Raw genomic sequence first — 21,950 nt, 5'->3', positions numbered from 1 at the left:
TTAGTTTTGTCAGACAGTCTTCTTTGAAAACCTCAATAAAATAAATAATTTGAATTATATATATATATATTAGTCATTAGTGCATAGAATCTTTATGTAGAATTATACTAGTATATGCAATTAATACATGCAATAAAATTGCTGTATTTATGACTCTGAATTCACATTTAACATCACCTGCTGGAGAATCACTGACAAAACACCAGTGAGTCACTTTGTTTCTCTGTTTGCATTAGGACTTGGAATTTTACTATCACCATGGTAAAGGGTGACGTCAAGTAGTGGAGAAGAGCTAGGTGTGTTATGGAAACCAAAGCAATTACAAAACTTGTAGCAAAGAATTTATGTTATAATGCTGGGCACTGAAAGTTAATTTCCCTGTGTTCCCCAGAGATATTTGCAGACTGTCACTCACAGCCCACTAAAACCCAGCCATTTTCTCCCAAACTCTTCCATGCCCGGTTTACCCTTGCTTCTACTCAGCATCATCCTACAACCTGACTGCCTGCTCACGCTCCAGATGCCCAGCCAGACACTCTCTTCTTTGGAGCACTCAGGGGACAAGCCTCTGTCTCAGTTCTTAGTTTTCAGAGCCCATCCTTCTTAACCTTCTTGTCCCTCTCAGTCCCCAGAGCGCTATTTCCTAGCTGCTGAAAGCTGCATGGATGGCCTGAAGCCTGATGGCTTTAATTTTTTTTCTTTGAAAGTTAATATTAGAGTTCTGGATATTTCAGGGAGCAACACGTATCTCTGATCATTTTCTGAAGACTTTGGCACCAGCATTTTGTCAGGGCCAGGAACGGCTGGAGAAGCAGTGCTGAATCACTGCCAGGCAGTGGGGACATTACCAGATATTGTGGCCCTTTTTTTTGAGTATGAAGCTGGAAATGCTTCCCAGAAGCTGCTGTGATGTGGTGTTGTGGTGTCCCAGATTCTGCCTAGGACATCACCTTAGCACCAAGGGACTGCTTCTAGATGTGAAAAAAATCAAGTCACATAGATGTGCTGACAAAAGACTTGGTTTAAATCGAGCTGTTTAGCTACAAAAAGGCAAAAGGCTCTTGTGCCTCCATGCTGCCCACCACCCAGGCAGCCTAGGCGTGACAGCTCCTCTAGCTGTTCAAGCTGTCCCAGGCAGCCAGGGCAGGAGGGCCTACATCAGATGCTATAAAAACATGCTTTCCTGGCTTGCCACCGCACAGCTCAGGCCCTTTACAGCCTTGCTGCTCAGTGCCCTACTTACCAAAACACCCCAGATCACTTGTAAATCTCTGCTCTTCTCCTTCAGAATCTGCCAAGTTCCCATGATCACTGACTGGGGGGTAGTTTGTAACCTTCCTCCATTAAGGGTTTCTTCCTAATCCTATCAGTTCCTATCTCACAATGACATAGCTTGGATCCCCCAAACATTCCACTAATTCTTCCCTTTTGAGCCGCAGACGCGGTGCTTCCTTGGCAAGTCAGGCATCCTGCATTCCTGGACTCTCTTCCCAAGCTGCCTTGCCCACTCCTCAGGAATGGCTCCCTGCCGGGACTTATTTCCTTAAGGATGAAAAGTTTTCATAGCCTGGCAGATTTCCCACTTCCTATCATCACACATATCCCGTGCAAAGAAGGAGCAGAGCACCAGGGGTTTATTCTCAGCAGTTGTGAGTGCCTGGGCACCTCGGGATGACAAAACAGGTGCTTGCAGGGTGTGCGGTCACTCACTGCAACCCGGGACATCACTGGAGGCTGGGGGCCTTGGTGCAAACTCTGCTTGAGACAGAATAAACTACAGGGAACAGAAATGCCACATTAAGGCCAAGAAGTGCTCCCAGGGTTATGGCAGGGACCACATTCCTGGCAGCTACTGGCACCGGGGAAGCCAGGGATGTCTCAGTTTCTAAGCACCTTTCTACATCAACATCAGGTGAGTGTCTGAGCAGGGAGCTTTTCTCCAGGACCCGCTGCCAAGATGTACCTGGGCTGGATTCACTACCATGCACGCTGTGCTGCCTTCCACCTTTGTGCACACACGCACAGTCCAGAAAGCAGTACTTGGCGTCTCACCGCCTGCCTAGCCCCACGGAGATCCCACAGCAAGAGCTGGTGTGGGGCCTCTATGCACAAGCTCTGCACACCCTATCTCAGGTGTTTGCACCAACTAGCACAGCACAGAGGTGGGTACAAGCTAAACACGAACCGCTGGGCTCACTATCACAGGTCTTCAGCCAATAGGCCGCTCGGTTTACTCTCTATCTCCAAACGCTGACAGCTACTTGTTTTCTCATTTGCATTCCGCCGCTGGGCTTCAAGCCGTGCCGCCAGCACTTAAACGCGTTTCTGTATGTATTCCAGTTTATTTAGGAAGAAATGAACTCAACTCCCATTGACGAGAGACCTGGCGCTAAGAGGGAAGGCGGACGCAGCGGAACTCCTATTTTAGCAGCCCGAACCTCCCGGAGATGTCTCGGCTGCCAGCATCCTGCGAGCCTGCTACGCGCCCAGCGCCGCGCTGCTGCAGGACCAGGGCGGCCCGTGCGCCCGCTGCCCCCCGCCCGCTCCCGCTGCCGCCCGCCCGGGTAGCGGGCACGGCGCCGAGCTCCCGGGCCGTGGCGCCCTCTAGCGGCGCAGCGCGCTCCGCAGCACGGCCTGGGGCTGCGCCCCGGGGCCGCAGAGCCCGGCCCGAGGCTGGCGGCCTTCCCCGGGCGGGCCGCGCCGCGAGGCTTGCTGCTGCGCATCTGCTGCCAACAGCCGGGTTTTTTTTTCTTTTCTATTTTCACTGACAAATCTACATTGCAGATCTAGTTTCAGGTCCCTTGCCATCTTGTACTGGTTCAAACGCAACCTTTAATTACTTCTGTCAGAATTGTAAAGCCATTATATAGGAAGATAATGTAAAAAGCATTATGGTTTTCACTGTATCTCTGCTGAGGAGGAACTTGGCAGCTGTGATTACACAGCGTGCCAGACTCCTGCTCCCTGTCCAAGCGTACTGGCCCCAGCAGTCACTGTCGAGGTGTAAATGCCAGCAGTGCCGGACCCAGGATCTTAAAGTTCAAAAGGCTGCAGATGTTAATGTGCACGCTGCAGTGGGTGAGTGAATGTATGTGCTGCCCTCAGGAGCACCCAAAGCCCAGCAGCAGCACAGCAAGCTGGGCAAATGGCCAAGGGCAGGAAGATGCACAAGTCTGCTGGCCAAGGCAAATGCTGCCGGTATCCAAGAAGCTGTCGTTCCGGTAAGAATCCCAGACATGGGTGACCCTGAGACAGGCTTCTGTTCTGCTGAGTTTTTCGGGACAGGATGTAAAAGTTGCTCTCCCTTTTAGTGTTTGAGAAAAAAGGTGATGTGGGACACTGCATCAGAGCTGAGGAGTATTCTTGTATAGAAAATGCCACACAGGTTTGCATGTCTTCAATAAGCACCCAGCCAGAACCCCTTGGGATATACAATTTCTTTTGCAAATGGTGCGAAGGGATCAGTCGCTGCACGGCCAGGAAGAGACTGCATGCGCTGAGGTCTCTGGCTCTGGGCACACCTCTGCAGCTGGCAGCTGGGCTCTTGTGGAAAAGAGACCCTGGCAGCCAGGAGACTTCTGGTGCTGAGGGGTGCCTGGGAGGTTGCTCTAGCTGGGCACTTCAGCTTCCTTGACTTGAAAACCAGGTAGTAATGTACGACCCACAAGAATGTCATTAGCATTGCAGAGATCTTTGACATCCCTGGATGAGAAGTGCCGGAGAAATGCAACCTATTAAAAATGCAGTTTTCTCCTTTGCCAATTCTATTCTGCTCCAAGGAAAGGTGCTTTTGCAATGACAGCTGGGATGAGCTGGTTTTGACAAGTCAGAGTATGCAGATGGAAGACTGAAGTGAAACATGACTAAAAGGCTAAGATGGAGTATGCTGTCTTTGCCTTCCGCGTGTAGGGGCTTCACCAGCCTTTGCAACTGTCAAGGCAGGGTGCAATGATGCGTAAAGAAACACACTGGATTTTTGCAAGGGTCCAGGAGAACACATGGAATATGTTTGCTCAGATAAATTCTCCAGTGGATTCTCCCACTGGGCTTTCTGGTGGACCAGCCTGGAGCTGAGCCAGCCTTGTCACGGCGGATATCTCAGCTGTTGTTAACTCTCTGCAGTGTTCAGGTGGTGGATTTATTGCAGGGCATATTCTCACACTTTCATGCCACTTTATAGAATTAAATCTTTTGCTGATAAAAATTCAGCCGATTTTATTTTAATTTTACACTGAGGGTGAGATTTTGATCCAAGTTTGGCTCCCCCTCACACATCGACATCGGAGCTGCACAAAGGCTGACCAGGACCAGCTGAAAGATGATGCTCCAGGTTCAGGTCTTTGTCAGAGCCAAAAGCCTGGTTTGCAATATGCCACTTATTGTCAAAAATTATGCCCGATAATTCTGTGGCTTGAAGCAGAGCCAAGATCTTGGGCATGTCCAGGTACATAACAACAGTTTGTTTTGGAATGGGTCAAGGTTTTGTATTTTAAAAGTTTGTTCTTGGAAATTTACCCGCCTGGCCAGTCTAGGGACCAACACCTGCACTTAGGCTAGAGGCAAACTCAGGAAAGTGAACGTGCGCTTACTAAGAACCACAGATGGGCTGCGGACAGAACTGCCCGTGGAGGATTTCCCCGCGGAGCCTTGCAGAATGCTGTCCTGCTGGCTCGGGTGGTCCCTGCCTCGTGGGAAGGGAGCTGGGCAGCGAGGAGCACCCCGCGCCTGCCCTGATGCGCTCGAAAAGCGATGCTGGGTGCAGCCACTGCTCTTGGAGCTCCACTGGCGGGTGGAGGCAGGCGTGCCTGCTCATGCACGTGGGGAAAGCGTTCCGAGAGGCCCTTCTGATTTTACAGGGTCAGCTGACGACTGGGGCCACAGTGGGGTTAAGGCAGAAGAGAAATTAGATTTTGCAAAATGTTAACTTCTAATTAAATCTTAATGCCTTAATTAAAGCAGGGAGGGCTTAATTAAGGACTTAACTAAAATTTAATACTTTAATGGGACTAAAGACTTTAATTTATCACTGGGCTGAAAATAAATAAATAAATAAAGCATGAGGGCTCCCTGAGAGATGCACATGCACATAGCAGCCAATTATAAAAGGATCCCGGGGCGTCAGGTTTGTCAGCTGGAGTGTGCTGTGCACATGGGGGGACCTGTGGCTGTTTGCCATGTCACCTGCCTAAAGATTAGGCAAAGCTCGAGATCATGAGATTATAAAGCCCACGGTACATCCACCTCTTTCCAAAGAAGTTTTTCTGGGTTGATCAAAGCCTCTAACTGAGCTGTCTGATGCACACTGTGAGGTCAGCCCGCAGACAAGTCCCAGGGTCCCCAGGTGCACCTGCAAACCCAGGCTTCCAGCCCGTCGGCTGCACGTCGGGGCGGTGTGGGCTGAAGGCGCCCATGGCTGGTGTGTGGCCCACAGCTCCCAGAGGACTGGCCAGCCCTGCCCGGCGGTATGACAGCGACAGGAATGCTGCAAGGCGTTTGGCTGGCTTTTAAAGGCCAGACTGTCACGGGGTTCAGAGCTCAGCACCTCCCATCTTCCTCAGAGGGATGTTTATCTACCTTGTGGCCACAGCAATGCTTGTGCCACAAATGAATGAGTTTTAAGGGACTTCTGTTACAGATTCTTAAAGAATCCCCACATGCACTGATCTTTCAGAGGAATATTTTCCAATCATTCAGCTTTTGAAAACTCTTAATCCACTGAACCAATTAATGTAGTTACTTAAAAAGAAATCAAGGCTATCGACAAGCACAAGAAAATCTGCCTTCACATAACAGGTTTTGCCCTATAATGTTTTCAGCATTAGATCTTGAAAATCTTGTGCAAGGTCAGTAGGTATTATTTCAGTTTTACCAGTGGAGATGTTGAGGTATGGGGCAGTTAAGTGACTAATCCAAGATCAGACAGTGACCTCGCAGATATTTTGAAGACCCTTCCCTACCAGGCAGTGTGCAGCTGCATGCCTTTGAAGGGGACTGGAGCTTAAAAAGAGCCTTGGGTTCAGACAACGCAGCCCCTCTCCTGGGTGTAACAAGATACGATATGGAGCTTGGCATTTTGGTCAGACTGTCATTTCTTCCAACAGAAATCTACCCAGCCTATGTAGAAAGGACACATATGTTTCCTATAATGAGACTGTATGTTATTTTTTATATATATCGGAAGACTATAATATTTGAGAAGACTCATTACTGGCTATTCATTCATATCTGCCATTCCCAAAGGAACTGCACAGGCCTGATAATGTTAACTGCATCAGGCATACAGAGGGCCCAAACTTCATCCCCTGTCCAAGGAGCACACAGTGCAGCGTGACACAGGAAGACCTGCACATCAGGATGCTGAGACTGGTCCCTGTTTCTCTGCCTGCCTTTGTCAGGAGGGGGGCAATAACCCAGCAACCTCACCAGTGCTTCTGGCAGCAATCCAGTGCCAGAAGCAAGAGCACAGCTGAGAAGCAGCAGGGCAGGGTGTGACACAGGTAGCCCATATGCATCCCCTGTGCTGGTTTGCTTCAGGGGCACAAAGGACAGGAGTCTCCAGGAGCTCTGGGTGACTCTGCCAGGTGCTGCTGTCAGGATGTGCAAGCTTTAACCACTTTAGCAATTTCTCCCATAAATCAAGAAGCTGCGGGAGGTTTTGCTGCCAGCACCGCTCCCGTCCCCAGAACACGGGAGGATTCTCTCCTAGTGCACCTCACTTACTGTGCCTGTATGCTGAGTCCCGTGGAGACAGCTGGAGGCCAGGGGCTGAGAACCTGCCCCATGTGCTGGTAATAATTACTCTGCTTTGATTCTTGCTCATCTCTGGCCCATGAAATCAAGGCCAAAGTCTGGAGCACGTGTGGGGGTGAGGAGATGGAAGCTGGGCCCAAACTGCCTTAACTGGTTCCGCAGAGCTGCTGATTTCTGCAGCGAGCAAGCCAGAACAATGTCATCTCAATACCCCACACTAATCTGGGGGAAACTGAGCGTGACTGACTTCACGCATGACAGCCTGGAAGCCAAGCATGGGAGGTCAGCACCAGCCTCGCTCCGAGCTGCACTGCAGCCGGCTTGGAGAGACGAGGCACGCGGACAGCCATGTCCCGTCCCAGTGCCCTGTCACCCTCAGCATCTGCTGCCGCTGGGCCTGTCCATCACTCTGAGCCCACATCCCCAAGCTGACAGCCTGGCTGGGCTGCCAGGGTCACACCTACCCACCAACAGCAGAGGCCAGTGCACATTTCAGGCCTGCTGTCATTAACAAATGAGGCACAGCACTTGATTAATTCCACAGGTTTCTTCCATTAGGAGCCACTACATCATTGCTACACGAGAGCCTTCCTCCCCTCAGCGCTGACCTTCCTCCCACAGCTCGCCCATTTCCCTCGGCTGTGGAAGTTATTACAGACTGGTTATTTGAAAGACCTGGAAACCAGGGCAGCCGCTGCTTCCTTTCATCTCCAGCTCTGCTGCTCCTCACTCCTTGGCAGTTTGGAAGGATGGTGGAAGTAATTAATGGCTGGGGAGGGGAGGAGGAGGTGCTCCTAAGAGGGGAGTCAAGAATTCCTCTTGACAATGACCACATGTCTGAAGCTTGGCTACTAGTTCACCTGACAGCAATAAGGCGCTAATAGTCATTAGTCACCAGTGCAGACATGCTCCGTGCAGTTCTCTGCATTCTTTTTTTTCCTGACGAAGGCTGAGAGTGAAACAGCATCAGCCACCCTGGAGCTTTCAACCAGCTTTTGTCACCTTGTGGGGAGAAGACTGGTAACTGGTGGCTCAGAGGGCTTTGTCAGCATCCCTGACCAAAGGCAGAGAAGAACAGCGGGTAAAACTAGGATTCAGAAATCCCAAATACAATCTGCCAGGAAATGAGACAGCTGGGAATAGATGGAGAATTCCCACAGGGATTGATACGGGAGGCTTGTGTGACCCGATCCCATGTGGCTTCAGCTCACGGTTTGCTCTGTCTGTAGAGGACCCCCTGTCTCTCCTTCTCTGTAGCCTCTCCTCTGCTTCCATGCCTTTAATATTGGTCTGCACCCGATATCAGGTTATCTAAGGGCTTACTTTCAAAGAGCTGTTTTCTCAGGTGCAAACTACAGGCCAACAGGTGATCATACTGTGGCCTGGGACCAAGCAGGGAGCTTGGCTTTGAAGCATCACATTTAGGGCAGTGTGGAGCAAGAATTAGACCCAGCTTCTGATGCTGGCCCGGTGCCTGTGGGTGGGGCACTGCGGCAAGAAATTTGCATGCTGCTCTCCTTGCTGACTTTCCCACCCACTCACACATGTTAATATCTGAGGGTTTGGCTCAGAATCACCTGTAATTAGAACAAAACTGGCAACTTTTTGAGGCTGAACTCCAGATAAAATTGGTTGTGAATGAAAAAAGTAAAGAATGAGTGCTATGAAGTGGAGATGGTATATTTGAGAGCTGATCAGGATCTAGGAAAGCGGCACAGGAATGCTAATGTTCCTCCATGGAGGTTTTGGATATTACGGTTTGGATTAAGTGCAAAGCCAAAACATTTTGAAACATACACTGGAAATGAGTGCGGCTCTGGATCTTGGCAGTCAGCCTGCTTGCCATCCGTCCTAGAGCCACAAGGCTCTTGGGCACTGCACTTGTCCCAGACCTATCAGCCTGCTGGGAGAGCTACAAGCCCGGCGCCAGCCTTGCCCACCTGCCAGCCAGGTACTGCACCCACGCGTGCTGGGCTCTGCAGGGATCTCTGCTTGGGTGCCTTTGGCCACCCTTGTAATGGGGCTGCTGCCCTACGCTGGCTGGATTTTGGACGCGGTAACCTTCCGGAGCAGAGGCTGTGGCATTACTTTACCAAGAATTCTTCAGTTTTTCTGTTTTATAACCCAACACCCTCAATCACCTTTCCCCCTCTGCAAGACAAATTAATCCTGCTGTCCCAATTTTACAACATCAAAATGGGAGCATAACAAATCACAGCAGCCGGCCCAGAGCCAGACAGAAGATCTGACCTATTGAATCCAGGTCACACAATTCCTCAAGCAGGGTCTTAATTGCGGGATCATCCATTCCTCCATCTACAGCTGTCCAAGACAGGAGTTTTCTCCCAGAAAAGAGGGTAAAAGGCTGTGGGCCCAGCTGCATTTTTTAAGTGTTGTTGCCAAGCCTTTCTGCCCCATTTAAGAGGGCCTAGACATGCTTTATAAAATATCAGATGGAGATCTCTGAGATAAAGCCATGCTTTATCATTTTTCATAAGCCATTTCATTTTGTACTGCACAGTACAGTACGTGATTTGGCTGCAGAGGAAAAGCGTTGCTCCTTTGTGACAGAGTTCTATCTGTCTGACCCAGATATCAGTCATTAAAAGTAATTGTATTACTGAGAGAAGAGCTGATCGTTTCACCGAAGGAGCAGCCATACTGTTTTGGAGGAGATCTGCCCTCTCCAAGGAAAGGGTTGATTGGCGCCCGGCTGCCATGCAGAAGTTAAACCAGATGAGCTGTGTCAGCCCAGTGGAAGGCAAATGCATGGTAGTTGCTCAGAAAGCCTGTCTTCCCCTAGATTTGTCACTGACTGCATTGTTATCTGCAAGGGAGCAGAATGTAATCAGAAACACATTTTTGAGTGAAGGACTGACCTCTGCAGAATCACCAGGAATTTCTGAGCATGTACAGCTGTGCATGTGCCTTCCCATCTCAGCAAGGCAGAGCCGTGCCAGCTTTCGTTTCAGTGCTGTGAGCTCTTGTATGGTACTCAGCAGCATTTCTTTCCACCTTAAATCCATGCGCTGTACTTGCAATGCAGCTGTGAAGCACTGAGATGTTTCAGAAGATGGTGATTTTATAGAGCCAGAAAGTTTCAGTCTATTTGAGAGAATCAGAACCATTCCCCAGAACCAATCTGAACCATTCCCTACCCCAGCACTTCACCTGGGTACCTCAGTGCAGAGTGCAATACCATGAACTTGGCCACTGCTTGTCTTCCAGAAAAGCAACCTCTTGATTTGAAGACAAGCAAAAAAAAAGCAAAAACGTACACACAGCCTTATTCTAATGATTAATTAATTATTCTTACTGGTGAAAAGAAAAAAAATCTAATTTTGTATTTATTTGATCTCAGCTTTCAGATGTTAGCTCTTGTTCTGCCTTTCCGCTCTAGATTAAACAGCCTTTAGTACTGGTATTTTCCTTCTCAAGAGGTGCTCGTGTACTGTAACCAAGTCACGTCTCAGAGTCTGTTTTGGTAAAACAGATGAACTGAACTGCCTAAATGCTGCACATCTTTCCACTTGGAAAAAATGTTGTGATCTTCTTGCACTCTGCCCTGTCCTCCACCCTCACTTGTTTTTAAATGTGTGGAGCTAATCCCAAATATTGCCTAGTGAGCAGATCCTAGCACCAGTCAATACAGTGCTAGAATCCTTCCTGTCATGTGCTAATCCCTTTTCAAAGTCCAAGGGGAACCCTGAGACCATTCCAAGACACCATTCCCTCTCCAAAACTATTTTTGTGAAGGTAAAACTCACTTTGGGGTCAGGTGTGCATGAGCTCTGCAGACTGGGGCCTAATCTCTAATGGGAGCAATGGAAGAAATTCTATAGAAGCTACTAACGGCCTCAACATGTAATTCATTTCCTGCGGTGTATTTTATTAATGTGCATTGAACAGCCATGTTCTCAGAAATGTCCCAGCACTGCAAACCTTTGAAAACGCGTCCCTCAGGGCTCAGCTTCGAGTGTGCCCAACACCTTCCCATCTCACTGAGGTGCCGGGTGCTGGGGTGCTCAGCACCTCCAGGGCTGTGGCCTTTAGCTGTCAGTCAGAGTGAAATCCCTATCGGAGCTAAACATGCGACGGGCTGTGCCTGGAGGAGGTGTTTGCGTGCAGAGGTGATGTGTTCAGCACGCCTGCTCCTGCCTGCAAGCTGATGGTGCTGCTCCTGCTTCTGGGCAATGCACTCTCCGAATGGAACTCCTGTTGGATCTCAGGGAAGGAAACGCCTCTTGCAGCCTCCTGAAATGCATTAGCTTCAGAAGGAGCAGCTCTGAGATGGAAACCATGGGAAGGATTTGCTGGCATACTGATGAGGGGAGCTTACTATTGCAATTACTGGCAAATCCTCATGAAATAAGAGCTATGCTTTGCTTGTTCTCTTTCACCTACATTTTTCAGGAATGCATATAGAAATCAAATTTGAACATTCTGTATGCTAAAGTTATAAGGATAATATAATAACTATAAAAGGAATAAAAAAATTTAGTCAATGCTTTGTTTCCTTATTTTGTCTAATATACTTGATTTTTCCTTAAGCCCACTCACAAGCTTGGCTGCACCTACAGAATTGAGCTCATTCCAGCACACAGGTTTCACTTTAGGAGAAAGGATGGATCAGCAGTGATAATGAACATGCTCATTTTCCAGTGATCTAAGGTCACTGTGGTATCAGACAGCAGATGAGCAAAACATACAGTTTTTCTTGTGGTTTTGCAAGTAAGGGCAGGCCTCACAATCCTCTTGCACACACGAATCCCATAACTGCCTATGCACCTCATACGCAGGATTAAAATCATTTCAAGGTGAGAAATTATAGCCACAGCACTGTGGTTGGAAAGCTGAGTCGTCACCTGGCAGAGGGACAGCTCTTGACAGCTGGCACCGCACTCTGCTAAAATGCAAGAGGACTGTTTTCAAAAGGACTCCCAAAAGTTTAAAACTTCGTCTCAACAGCCAAAATAAGGAGCAGCCCGTCCAAAACACTTGGCCCCTGGCAGAGCCGCTCTGAAAACCTCCATGGGCACTTCTGTGCTTCTTATTAACATCTTGTGATGCTGCCAGGACGAAGCGTGGTGGCAGCCCTCGTGGCTCCCAACATCTCTTTGTTTCTGTCCACAGTCTCGGCCACCGGCCTGAGGAACCAGAGCAGCAGACACCTGGCTGCTTTCTTTGGTTGCTGGGAAATGCTTAAAAAAACAAAACTCAAGTATCCTAAAGGCTCAGATGCCAAATGGAAGATTACATTTTTAAAATCTTGATTTTTTGGCCTGCTGCATGCTTCTTGATCTCTGGGGCTTTCACAGTTATGCAAATGGCGAAGAGCCCTTTGAAGCTGCAGCAGAGCTGGAGCACAGGCCGCTATCAGTATTAAAATCACACGATGTCTTAGGAGTGCCACTTCAGGCAAATCGCCCTTCCCAAGATAAAGAGCAATACAGGATTGCAGTAAGCTGGGTTCTTTTCATTCTTTTGCCTTCCCAGTGTTTGGCACAAGTCCAAATCCTCTCCATTCTCCACCCACCCCTCAGACATATTCCGCTAAATATCCTGTCCTCTTGTCGTTTTGGCAAAAAATAAACTATGTACGAGAAAGAATTATGCCTCTGAGGCTCTCATAAAAAAATTCCTGGGAACGATAAATCAAAACAAAATAATAATTATCACCAGCCACAGGACCACATTTATGTTTCTCATATTTTCCTCTTACTTTTCATAGATTATCAAGTCTATACAAGAGCGAGAACGACATTTCCCTAATGATATTGATACACAGGTAATCTCAGACTCTGAAGCCCGAGCCTACCTTGTCTACAACAGAGTTCTCTGTGGTATTTACAAAGAGGGTCAAAATCTTCCCTTAGAGTTAGAAATGGTACATTTCTGTTCTGGAACCAGGATGCCTTTTTCTTTCCTACAGCTCCATAAATCTTCCAGTCCCTCTGCTATATTCTGACTGCGTTTAACAATTAATGAGTACTTATAAAGTGATTTTTCTTCGTACACTCTCACAGTGATTGATGGGGAAACTGAGGCACAAGGGACTTGCCCAAATTCACAGCATGGCTGGTTCTCTAAGGAGTGGTCCAGTCTAGGAAAGAGAAGGAAAACCATTACTCTGCTGGGTTTTTGTTGTTTGTTTTGTGTTGTGTTTTTTTTTTTTTTCCCAGCTTTGTAGCACTTCTGGGTCTCAGTGGCTGAAACAACTTGACGCTGTTGCAGTCAGACCCAGAGCTGAGGTGTAACCTCGCCTCTCTTTCCCCAGCAGTCCTGGAGTTTGAACAGAGTGAAATCTTCTGATAAGCCCGAGAGCAGATGGAATCAGTGTCTGAAAGTGCACCACGATAAACGTGGATGGGGCTTTTCCTAACATCTCAGAGGAGCTCTGGCAGCCGTGCAGCCTTTGCACTGTAGCTCTCAGCACTTCTTGCTGCAACAGGCAAGTGAGAGCTGTGGTTTGATGTGCTCTTAGAACAGCAATTAGGCTTACTAGTGAGCAATTAATACTTTTACTTATCAGCCAAGTTCAGAAGATTTTTTAAAATTAGTTTGATTATACATTCCGACTGTGATCCTACATTTGCACTGGATTGCAGCATTTCTGGAACTTAAAAGCACCTTTTGCTGTGTGAAAACAACAAATCCACCAACAAAATACTTTTAATCGCTAACCAAATCTCCTCAACAAGATCACTGCAATCACTTTTTGGTGAGCAATTACTGTCAGGATTAAGTAGGAAATAATGGCAATGCTTTTATGTTAATGCCTCGACTTTTGTGTCAATACAAAACAAAACCCTGATTACAAACTGATGTAATATTAAAAGGTGCAAGCCCAGCCAGATGTATCATGGCTTGAGGAGTTACTGCAGGCTCTGCATAAGGATGAACCTCACTCCCCATAGAAACCAATGTAATAAAGGTGTGGCAATACAGTTCACCAAAGATAATTTGAGGCATGGAAGATCTAGAGAGAAACAGGAAGCTTCTAAGCTGTGGAGAGATGCTGGAGATCACAGACCCAAGCTGCAAGTTCAGTCTCAGCACAGACCAGCACCTCTAATGTTGTGAAATGCTATTGGATGAGTTGAGCGCTGCATGCACGCTACTAACCCCTCAGATTTATTGGACTAATGCAACCGGATTGCATCAAAATCCAAGCTGGTTTATACCTCACCAGTTTGGGTATCCCTGCAGAATGCTCTCCTACTCATCTGGTCTATGGCTACCACAGCTGGGTGCACCTGGCAGACCCAGAAATAATACTTAAGCTCAGTGTCTATTGAAGAGGAGTACTGAGCAGAAAATTAAAGCCTCTGAAAGCACCCATGGAGGATGGTGCATTGTATAAGAGGTAAACTGCTACAAGAGAAGGGGATGAAGAAAGAAATTCACTGTTCAGTTCTGTGATGGCTTGTATATTTTAGTGTTTGCTGGATTTTGGAGGAGGTGATGTTTGGGAGGAACGGAGAAAAGGGGTGGCTTGTTAGCAATGGACTTTCTAGCCATGACTAGCTTCCTCTTCCATAAGTCTGTTCTGGGTAACCTGGGTGACTCGTGTCTTGTCTCTTCTGATCTAGCTTTGCAATGGTCCTGGAGAGATTCTTCTCTCTGTTTCTGCACTCTGTGCTGGTGGTAACTCCAACCTCCAGCAGCTGATGTGAAAGAAACTATAAATGAAGAGTCAGCATGCTCTGTCTCCATACAAGCTTTTCCACATCAACCAGGGCTAAATACTGCTTTTATGAATTGACTCAAACACTTCAAAGACAGGAAATGCAAACATCAGGTGGAATAAAGTTTCCTTGTTGCTCATAGATTTAGAAACAAACGAGCTGTAGATTTAGAAATCTCTGTTCCATTAATGGATTGTAGACCAGCATAGCTGAGAAAAAGGATCTCTGTACAAACAAAAAATTGCTAATATGGGACCCACTGATGAAATAAAGCTAAAGACTAAAATAAGTCTTTTGCAGAAGAGGCAGTGTGACACTGAGATAGGAACCAAAGCTTATCGCTGGAGCTAATCTGATACCACTTGGCAGCACAGGGTGTTTCTGCAAGACAGAGCAAATGGGCCGTGCGAGGTCACAATATGGCGGGAGGGTCACAGAGTTTAGGGCCAGGCTGACCTCTTACACGGCTCAGGCCAAAGAGCGTGAGCTCTACACCCAGTCATCCATGGCAGAGCAGTAGGGGGAAGGCTGCAGAGCACTTATCCATGGTAAGCACAGGCTATTAACTTTATTTTCCTAACTACACTCTCCCAAATATAAAAGCCAAACAAGCACATCACAGACCTGGCAACGTGAGCCACAATCCTGGAATGTGACTACACGCTAATGTCAAAGGCAAATTTCTAAACACTCCCCACCCTTTCCTGAGAAATGCAAAGACACGGGCTAGTAAATAACCTCATCATTTTAGTAATTTAGTTGCTGTTTGTACAGCACTTTGAATGCGCACAGTGCCACAGCACAGAAACACTAAGTACTGTGATCTTTAACTGCAAAGCCTGTGATAATCCCTCATTATGAAATAATAATTAATCATCATCATTTTATTCAAGTGCTCCCCACCCCCTCGCAGGCCCTACAGGCGCTGACCAAACTCTCCCCGAGCACGTCTGGACAGGACGGTTTGGCTACGGATGCAAAGATCAGCTCTGAACTTTCCCAAAGTTCAGGGCTGCGCCTACCAGCGCATCGCACCCAGCCCAGCGCAGGGACAACGCTTCCTCATCTCCCGCGGAGGATCAAAGCTGCGATCCACCCTGCCCAACCATTCCCATCACCCTCATTAGTCCAGAGAGTGAAACTGAGACATTCAGAGAGTAACTGAGCACTTCAGGAGGCTAAATCTGAAGGAGCTCGTCTGTTCCCATGCAGGACAAAGCTCCTGACTCAGCCATCCCAGCTGTAAGTCTGAAGATGGGGCAGACCACCTATGCCTAACTTCCCTGGGAGCCAGGACTGTCCTGTTACTGATGGTCCAGACCAAGGTGATTGGCTCTGGGAAGTTGTTTGGTTTCAGAACTGTCTTCATTAAATGCAATTTGACATTTAGTATATCTCAACTTAGAGCAAAAAATACAGCCCTGGCTGCTGCAGGCAGAGAGCAGAGCCCAGACAAGTGAGAAGCCGGAGGGGAACGTGCGACAGTGACTCCGGGGCACTGGAGAGCACCAATAAAACTGAAGTGCAAAATGTCACAAGAGTTCATCATGCAGTCCGGGGAGAATACGGGGTTAATCTCCTAGACAGCAAACCAAGGAGAAGCTCAGGGTGAGCAAGGTTATTTTCAAACTCCAAACCAACGTGACCAGTTTCACATACCTCCTCACAAATAAGCAGCACTCACCAAAGCAGCTAATTTAGCAATTGTCATTGAATTCATCAGTAGAAACCAATGTCTGTGGGTGGAGGTGGCTACTCCAGTGGGTCATTTAGGCACGTCAGTGCTGGTAATCCTTTGGCATGAGAATAGCATGGGAGAATCCAAAACCCTGGGTGCAGCCCTGGAGGTGGAGCTCCACTGCTGATGGTGCTTCCTCTGCCACAGCTGCACGAAGTCATGCTGTGCCACTGCTAGGGTTCTGCTGTGTTTTCAATTTGAATTTTCTCATGTAAGCATTTCTTTTGTAACTGTGCTTCCAACTTCGTAATCAAGAGCTGAACTGTGTTTGATGCAGATGAAATACATTCTTATTAAAGGCTAGCTCGATGTTTAATGTGGAACCACTCCCCCTTCCTGGACATAGCAAGCCCAAATAAATCAGAATTGCTGACGTGGCCCTTTAAGCTCCTGCAGTTGAGGTGGGAATGGTGTGAGCACCAGTATCAGGTAGCGCCAGGCAAAGGGAAACTCATGCAGATGTCACACAACACTTTCTGGCATAGAGCAGACAACAGCAGGACAACGTAGCAGTAGCAATGTACCCCTTTTCCTCATCTCTGTTCCTATAAAGCATTACAATGAGTTCTTTATGATATTGTGAGCTAAAATAATGCTAACAAAAATCAGCACAGGGTGCATTAAATAGCCTGAAACAACTTCAAAGGCAGAACACAAACATAACTTTTAAAAGGTAGCCTTTTGATTCGGGGTGGTTTTGGATGTATCCTGGGAAGATGTATTCTTGTGCTGTGCGTTCAACAAGCTTTTCACTATTTGTTTTCAACAGCCTGGGAGGAAACATAATACCAGCACTGAGAAAAAATTCAAGAAAACACTGGCAGCAAGCTGGATTAGCTTCTCACTCTGCTAGGAAAAAGCACCCTGAAATTCAGGATGTTTAAGTTGAAAGTAGATCAATTAATATGGCAAATAAGACTTTTGTTTCTAACTGTGACTGGTACTCACAATTTGAACAAAGGTGGCTTCTATCATCACACACTGGCAAATTGCTAAAGTGGGTATCTTCCTGCACTAGAGCAGACAAGGGGTTCTATCCTTGGAGTTTTTGCTGAAGTTCTCTGGTCTGCAGTTAGAAAGCAGATTTCCTCTGCTCTCTTTAATTAAAGTAGACCAGGGCTAAAGCTTGTTTGGAGTTACACTGGTATTAAACCAGGGAATATTTATTAACCTGCTCAATATGCTCCAGTTTTATACCAGCATAAGGAAGAACATACTTTTGAGCCCCTCACATTTAGACTTTGACTTTCCCATAGAAAAACAGACAGTGCCAGCTTTCTTTCCAAGGGGCTGATGTCTATTAGAGCGCTTTCCAGGTTATCTCTGCTATGCATCCAGCCCACAGACTGGCACTCGCTTTCTGTCTTTCTCTTTGTTCTTCAGCAGATTTCCATTCAAAACAGGTTATTTGCCTCTTGGTCATAGATATTTCTGCAGAGAAAAACTTTCAGACTGGCTGACACTTCCAGGTCGTCACAAACATCTCAGCTTCCCCACCTCTGGAAAAGGAATGACGATAGTTTGTCACATCTGTACATAGCCTTGCAATGGGCAGATTTACAATAATATTAAAAATATGATCAGAGAGAGCTGAGTTGCTCCCTCCTTTCCCCTTAAAGCAGCCAGGTCTGACAACACAAAGAGCAGGAGACAAGATGGCACAAACCAATTGCAGGAGCTGCACCCTAATCTTACTTAATTTTTCTCTTACTTACAAAATTGATGTGGCAATGGGATCATACCATTTTAAAGAAGAATTGGACTGTATGTTTGTTTTTATTTTTTGTTTATCTTTTGAGAGAGAGAGTGGTTAGTGCTATTTGAAAGTATTTTGTAGATTTTCCTCTTTGTTACAGCATTCTGTCTTGAAAGCTTATAGTCATGTCATGCAGTGATCAGTAATGAACCTCAGTGCTTCTTATGGCATGACAAAATACCAATCATAGTATTCTGTCCTCATATTCACATTGAGTGAATAGCCTCACTCCAAAGCTCTCTAGTGAATACACCATTTCATTGGTATCTACCTTTCTAAAAATTTCTTTGGGAAAATAAAATAAAAATTGCGCTGTGAACTTCTTTCTATCAGAAACCACGGGGATCTCAAGCTGCAGAAAGAAGCAAAGCCTTCCCCAGAGCCTGGCAGCAAGCTGCATTCTTGGCCGGACCGGAGGTCAGGAGGTGACCTTGCCCTGCCACACTTCCTGATCCGCCCTGGGCTGCAGGCTTGCTCGCTGCCCCAGTGCTCAGCGCGGCCGGCACCAACATGGCCTGACAGGGCTGGAGGGAAAAGGAAGCTGCTGCTATTCCCACAGCCTGTTGTTTGTTTTTCATGGTGAATGGCAGCTCCATCACTGCGTCCCACACAGGCCAGGCAGGGAGACATGGGCTGAGGGGCTGAGGCAGGTCGGTGGCTGTGCCGCACAGGTGCCAGCGCTGGTGGGACCCCACAGGGAGCAGGGGAGTGCTGCACTGGTTGCTGCGGTGTTGGATGGTGGGACGTCAGCCCGCTGGTCCCATCCTGCAACTGCTTCCTACTGGAATTTTCAGTTTCTTTTCCTCTGCTTCCTAGCTGCTTACCAAAGATGTGATGCATGCTGTCCTGTGCACCTGGGATGATTTTCTGGCTTATTAGATGGTTGAGTGAATGTCACTGGAGATTCTTGGTTAAAAAGTGCAAAGCTTACTGTCATTGTACGAAGAAAAAATTGGAAGAAGTCCTAAGAAATAGGATGTACCAATGGATCTAGAATAAGAACTCAAAATAAATAAATAAATACATACATACATAAATAGTGGATTCACTAAAGCATGTGTCTTTGTAGAAATAATCGGAATAGGAAAATAATTGAAAGGGCAGCAAAAGAGTCCAATTTAATGTTTGGTTCAGGGAAGCATCCTTACCCAACAGAGAAGCCGAAATCCTTGTATAAAGAAGCTAAGCATGTACTTAAATCATCTTCTGACTCATGAATTATATTTCATTCATAGGAAAGAGGTATTATCAGTTACATTTCATTGCACTGTTGGAGACAGATGAGTATGTGATTTATTGGGCAATCTGAAGTAGGACAAGGCACACGTGCAAAGTGAAAACAATGTTAAACAGAGCTAGTTACTGGAGAGCTGCACAGCTTGAATGAGAACATAACCCTTAATCCTCAGTGACTGCTGTGTCTTTCACCATGCGCTCAGCAGCACGGCTGCACTTTCTATGTGTGCAGCGTAGATAAAGAAAAGCCAGTTTTGCTGCAAGGGAAGCACTGTTAGAGCGTTGGCTTGGCCAGAAGGACCACCAAGTCACATCTGGAAGACTGCTTTCAAGTTGCCAGACAGCCAGGGCTGCATCCTTGCTCACAGTATTGTAGCTGTCCAGGATATTCATTTGGGCCTGAACTGAAGACTACTGCCAAATGGGACAGTGCAAGGCCTTCAGGTATGGGAGTGCTGTGGAAGAAGTTACAGTCCCAAAGCACATAATTTGCATGGTGTACAAGTCCAAGCTCTTTCTTTATGATTGCAAATATGCCACAAAATGGGTGGCCGGAGCTGATGAACACACCGTTACTGTTTGTACCACACTGGCCCCCATGGAAATTTCAGTCCTTCTGCAAGAGAGCTGTAGCAACAGTCAAGAATTCAGAGTCTAATTGGGTCAACCTCCAGCAACAACGTTTTTCTGGGAGTAATCAGGAGCACAGACCATTCCTTTTGCTGCTGAGGAAACAGCTCTGAGGGCACGCAAGGGAGAAACAGAGAGAGCTCAGCACCAGATCCAACTTGTCTTTCTCATGTTAATCACCTGTCTGTCATAACACAACAGGTAATTCTCATTGTACAAGCAGGCACTTGGAAGACAAAGGCAGCGAGCCACATATGTGAGGCTTAAAATTACTGGCAAGTGCAGAAATCACCCTACCTGAGACGCGCTAGGCTGTGAGTTAGCTTGGTGTTCCCCTAGTGAGAACCTGGCAGACATGCAATGTTTCTTTTGCGAAAACTCCTTGATTCTTGCAAGACTGCCCACTCCTGCTCGACTCTGCAAGGTTTCATTTGGCCCATTTCTGCCAGGGCTTCAGCTGATGCCACACAGTAACAAGATGAGCGCAGGTACACTGGCAAGAGAAGTGCGTTTCATGGCCTCACCCAGATTGGCACTGGCTGATATTAGGTATATCCATATCCCACGGCAAGAATTATTGTACAGTCATTCATGGCTATTGCTGTGCGTTTGATTCTGTTCTATATAGCTATTGTACCTTTAGGATTTAAACTGTCAAGCAAAGAGCCTGCTCTGTATTTTCTTTGCTCTTGTTTTGTGTCTGCTTTACATAATGATCGAGGATTATACTGGTCTTACCTGCTTGTCAGGCAGCTATTCCACTAAGTAATAACTGTATTGTTCTAAATGTCTCACATTTCTTGACTCAAATTCAATTTACTTTTTTGTCACAACAACCACACGTTTGATTGTCCTGGGCTCATATTCTTTCTCTGGTTTTCCTTGTCTCTTCACAATTGAAAGCTTGCAGAAAAGCTTTAGCTGAGCTAATGGAAGGAGAGTTTGTTGTTTTTAAGACAGATGTGTGTCTAAGAGCATTTTGGCACAGTAAAAGGAAAAATATATAGCCAAAGCAAAGGCTTCAAAGAAAATCAGTCTCTGCAGTTGTTACTCTGCGTTCTGTACAGCAGCCGGTGTTCGGCAATGGCATGGAGCACAGTGACCACATATCATCTCCTCTTTCCCTGTGCCTCTATTACCCATGCACACACCTCACACCAGTACACTTGATAGCTCCTAGTGCCCTTTACCAATGTACCTCCTACTTCTGGCACAGGATAGTCCCTGGGTGCCCCAACTCTGGGTGAGGGTGGATGGGAAGAGATACAAAGAGCATCAAGACATTTCTGGATCATGTGGCATTAAAAATGGATGGTTTGTTAATGGGGAATGATGGCAAGAAGAGGAGAAATCTGAGGTCAACTTGAAGCAGCAGTAACTGGCTGCAAGGCAGCGGGGACTGGGGAGAGGAAGGGTGGCTGGGCCAGCACTGAGTGATGCTAAGGGGCTGGATGTAGCACTCACCCAGCCTGCTCCCACCCTTTGCAGCTGCTGCTGCTGGCTCAGGGGTTCTGCACTGAAGCACACGGCTTGGCGGGGAGGGAAAACGGTGGTGTTGAGGCAACTGCCAGGGCAAGGGGGAGACGAATACTTCATTTGTTCCAGGGTCTGAAATAGCTCTTAGCAGCCTGCAGTGTGAGAGTCACGTTGCGAGGGGGAGGGAGGTGGGTGCCAATTTGTCAGCAAAGCCGCTTATAAGCTTCAAAGTTACACCAAAGATTTATGGGTGTCTGCATGGCCCTTCCAGCAACCAGATACTGCTCAGGGTAGGTGAACCTCACACTGTGGAATGATAACAAAGCTCAGCTGCGGTCACTCAGCTTGGCCTGTCCAGAGAGCACTGCTGTCCTCATGCTTTCAAGGTCCAGGAGTTGAAAGCTGCTCAGGGAATCCCATCTCCCTGGATGTTTAGTCGCTGTTGGCCATTAACTGCCTTTTAAAACATCAGCCAGAGGGTTAAGGGACAGAGCACAGCCTGGTAACAGACCCAGGGCAGAGCCAAGGCTAGGGCCTGATCTCTGGACTTTACAGAGATGGCACATGGTTCATACACAGGCAAATCTTTGAGAGGCTATCATCCACATTTCATTTTCATGTGTTTAATGTGTTTTGATTAATGCTCTAATGAAAGGCACAAAGCACCAACCAGCAG

At 47.2% G+C, this 21,950-nt stretch overlaps 1 protein-coding gene across 1 annotated transcript in view; it reads right to left on the bottom strand.

Moving 5' to 3' along the window:
• Window positions 1–21,950, bottom strand: part of TBX1 (T-box 1) — a 157,730-nt gene that overhangs the window by 74,368 nt on the left and 61,412 nt on the right. The window lies entirely within an intron of this gene.

This window comes from Numida meleagris, chromosome 14 (assembly GCF_002078875.1).
Source record: "Numida meleagris isolate 19003 breed g44 Domestic line chromosome 14, NumMel1.0, whole genome shotgun sequence".
NCBI classification, from domain to species: domain Eukaryota; kingdom Metazoa; phylum Chordata; class Aves; order Galliformes; family Numididae; genus Numida; species Numida meleagris.
This window is presented reverse-complemented; position numbering and strand designations above follow the sequence as displayed.